The sequence below is a fragment of the Oncorhynchus gorbuscha genome, unplaced genomic scaffold, assembly GCF_021184085.1.
Source record: "Oncorhynchus gorbuscha isolate QuinsamMale2020 ecotype Even-year unplaced genomic scaffold, OgorEven_v1.0 Un_scaffold_6840, whole genome shotgun sequence".
Classification (NCBI taxonomy): domain Eukaryota; kingdom Metazoa; phylum Chordata; class Actinopteri; order Salmoniformes; family Salmonidae; genus Oncorhynchus; species Oncorhynchus gorbuscha.
In genome coordinates, this window is record NW_025750353.1 from 9,898 (window position 1) to 13,762 (window position 3,865).

The window sequence follows — 3,865 nt, forward strand, 5'->3', positions numbered from 1 at the left end:
AGGTTTAAGCATTTTTAATCAGTCTGCAAAGTCTGGGCAGTTGTCTCAGAAACTGATGGGAGTGTGTCCACTTTAGGGTAAATTACCCTAAGGATGAAACTATAAAACGCTTATTGGATTTTCTCCGTCCAGGTACTACATTTGAAATAAAACTGCCCTTAAGGCCTGTGGGGTCTTCCCAGTATGAGAGGAGTTGCTAGATTTATTGAATAAACCTTTTTCCATCAAGTTAGAGTGAACCAAAGTGTGTGACTAACTGTTGATGTTGAAGGAGCGTCCCGTCCACTAGATTATACGTGACGTGGCAGAATCATGTCGCCATCTGCTGACTGGAGTTGGTATCGCAGTTGAAAAATACTTTCAGACAAAAAAGCAAAAAAGTTATTTGAAGAACCTTTTGTGGGAACCCCTATAAGTTATTTGAAGAACCCCTTATCATTGTTCCATAAATAACCTTTTGGGGTTCCTTTTTAACTCCCTGTCCACCCTCCTCCATTATAAAAACATAATAATGTTGACAATATTGACTTAAATAAAAATGGTTTATTTAGTGGCACCACGAATGTGAATTAATATTTACAAAACAATTTACCAAACAAAACACATTACAAAATTGCAACATTTCTGCAGACATGTCAAACCATAATAAATAATAAAATTTCTTTGTAAAGTGCTTTTCATGACATTTAAAAAAAATCCAAAATAATGATGTACAATAAAAACAAAATACATTAAAAATGAATCATCGGTAAACTAATAACATTGTAGACTTGATGCTAAATACAGATTTTTCAGCTTTAGTGTGTATATCATATTCACTTAGTTATGTTAGGAAGTTTGCCATCTTTATGACCAGCCCTGGTAACTTCACCCAACTTCTTTTATCCCCAGAACACAGTAACTTAACAACATAAGTGTTTTTCTGACATTTTTGGGAAATTTAAGGGGAAATAAAAAATACAGCTCTAGCAGAGCCCCAAGTCCCATGGAGACGTCCTCGAGGTCGTGGATGTTCTCCCGTCAAAGGCCAGCGGGATTTCACTCTCATGGTGAAATGGTTTTCCGCCGATGTGCAGTAAAGGAGTGAAGAGCGGTGAAATCTGTTTCAACAAAAGTAAGAAAAAATAATACACATACAAAGAACATAACAAATGTTCAGCTGTAGTTTTATATAAGCATGCACACTTATGTTTATGAAGAAACAGATGATTGGTGCATAGGCATGGACATAAAGGCCACTCGGGTCCTCTTTGAAGAGGTAGGGCAAGAGCAGAATCGCTGATGTGGTCTCCAGTCCTAGTAAAGCATTGATCTTACTACACTTGCTAATTTTATTACAAAATACATTAGAGAAAGGGAAGGAAAAAGAGCAAATACCTCTTCTGTATTGTCCTTCAGGGACTGTCAAAATAGCAGGATGATGTCCTCACCCCTGCCTCTCTACCTCTGCTAGTTCTTGAATTATCGTTTTGTCAATATCCATTCCATGGACTTGATTCATTTCTGAGAAGATCTGAAAAGATCATTAAGATAATGTAACGTTTCCAATATGGGATAGTATTGTACATGTAACGTTTCCAAAATGGGATAGTATTGTACATGTAACGTTTCCAAAATGGGATAGTATTGTCCATGCAACGTTTCCAAAATGGGATAGTATTGTCCATGCAACGTTTCCAAAATGGGATAGTATTGTCCATGCAACGTTTCCAAAATGGGATAGTATTGTCCATGTAACGTTTCCAAAATGGGATAGTATTGTACATATAACGTTTCCAAAATGGGATAGTATTGTACATGTAACGTTTCCAAAATGGGATAGTATTGTACATGTAACGTTTTCAAAATGGGATCGTATTGTACATGTAACGTTTCCAAAATGGGATAGTATTGTCCATTTAACGTTTCCAAAATGGGATAGTATTGTACATGTAACGTTTCCAAAATGGGATAGTATTGTCCATGTAACGTTTCCAAAATGGCATAGTATTGTACATGTAACGTTTCCAAAATGGGATAGTATTGTCCATGTAACGTTTCCAAAATGGGAAAGTATTGTACATGTAACATTATGCCCCTTGTGAGTTAATAGTATTGCTTTCTGTACCAGGCTATATAAAGAGGAAGACCTCCATTGACGATTCAGTTCGTTGTAACATCTCGCCTGGACAGGTCACCATCGTTAGTTAGTTAGCTAGTTCATTATCACAAAACTGAGAACTGCTCTAGATTGGAAACTTACGTTAATGAGTGTAAAGCCATGTTGGCTTTATGGAAACGAATATAGTTGAGGGAAATAATCCAAACCTAGTTATTATTTCGAGACATATTCAGAGCCAAACATCAACCCAACTTAACCTTTTAACTGTTGTCGCATCCAAACTTGTCACCATCGTTTTCAGTTGTAATTGCGAAGTTTCCGGAAGAAGTCCAGCAACAACGGAGGTTCCTCGATGAACCCACCTTCTAACATGTTCTTTGAAGAACCTTTTGGGGCTGTTTTTCATTGACCAAGAACCCTATGGTTCTTAGGGGATCTCAGAACAACTCCAGTTGAACCCTGTATTTTTAGAGTTGTAGTCAGATCCATTTACTCTCAGATTCAAAACATGCTGATTAGCATCAAGGATCAAGTCAGCTGCTGCTGCTCCAACACAGTATGAGGTGAGAAGGTGAACTGATGTCGAATCATAATAATTAAGTTAATTAAAATTAATTAGTGAAACTGTTAAAAAAGAGTATATGGCATATAAGAAACATCATGGAATATTGTACATCATATTAGCATCAACATACATTATTGTTTCATTCAATTTCACATAATAAGGAAATTTCATATTTTCAAGTTCAGAAGTCAGAACCCATCACCTGCTATGTTAAAGAGACAGAAGAATGCACAATGGTCAATGCTATCCGGGATCTTTGGGACATCCCTACCCTAAACCCTACCTTAACCATTTTAAATGTCAACTTCAACAGGCTAGTGATGTCCCAAGGATGTATCTCTTGTTGAGGGACTGGTTAGGAAGAACACTTCTACAGCCAGAGAGGTGAGGTCACACATGGTTTAGATAGTAAATATTTATTTCCCCTAGGGGTTCATCACGTCAGCAAAAGGGAATATGTTCCACCATCTATGTTTATTTACATTAGTGCAAATTGTCCACTGATGTTGGTGTAATTTCTCACCCCTTTTGGCTGTATGAAAGTTCATTTCCCTCAGGCACACACATTTGTTCTTTGATATTATGAAGGTAATTTGTGTGCAATGTACTTTTCCCCACATCTCTTTATATTGCTTATGCATATTTGGTGGCCTGACTATGTCAAAGGCCCATCCTGGTTGTTCTGAACCTAATGCAGCTTAGAGTGATCAGATGACAGAAGTCATATTTAGTTGATAGGTGTAACTGAGGACATAGATGCCTCATATCCATTACTTTGAGAGTTTTATATAATATGACTGAATGTGTTTCTTTCTGTGTTGCAGGGGCAGTCAAGAAATGGAATGGCAAGGCTGGAAAAGTGGGATTGATCCGTTTGTTTCAGTTTTTGCAGTAGTTGAATCCTTTCACATGGGATTGATACTGATTTTCATACTAAGAGGATCAAGAGTCTGTCGATTGGTCGGTCATTGGGTTCATTTGTTGAAATCAAATCGAGCTTTATTTGTACAGCACATTTCAGACATGAATGCAACACAATGGCTTCACAGGAAAAAAACAAATGAAAATGAACAGAAATATTTAGTACACAACAAACAGAAGACTAATAAGCACCCTAAGAAAATGCCATTGATTAAAATATTAATTGGATGCAATATCCAAACCCAAAAAAAGAAAAAACTCACACCAAACTTAAAGAC

General features: G+C 36.9%; 2 long non-coding RNA genes across 2 annotated transcripts; one reads left to right on the forward strand and one right to left on the reverse strand.

Annotated features, from left to right (window-relative positions):
- Positions 1-701: 701 nt before the first annotated feature.
- On the reverse strand, positions 702-2,652 carry LOC124029567. The gene is made up of 3 exons (XR_006837800.1): positions 2,359-2,652; positions 1,378-1,513; positions 702-1,100 (listed from the first exon to the last, which is right to left on the reverse strand). It is a non-coding gene; the product is annotated as an uncharacterized LOC124029567 (long non-coding RNA).
- Positions 2,176-3,606, forward strand: LOC124029568. The gene is made up of 3 exons (XR_006837801.1): positions 2,176-2,664; positions 2,980-3,050; positions 3,491-3,606. It is a non-coding gene; the product is annotated as an uncharacterized LOC124029568 (long non-coding RNA).
- The last annotated feature ends 259 nt before the right edge of the window (positions 3,607-3,865 follow it).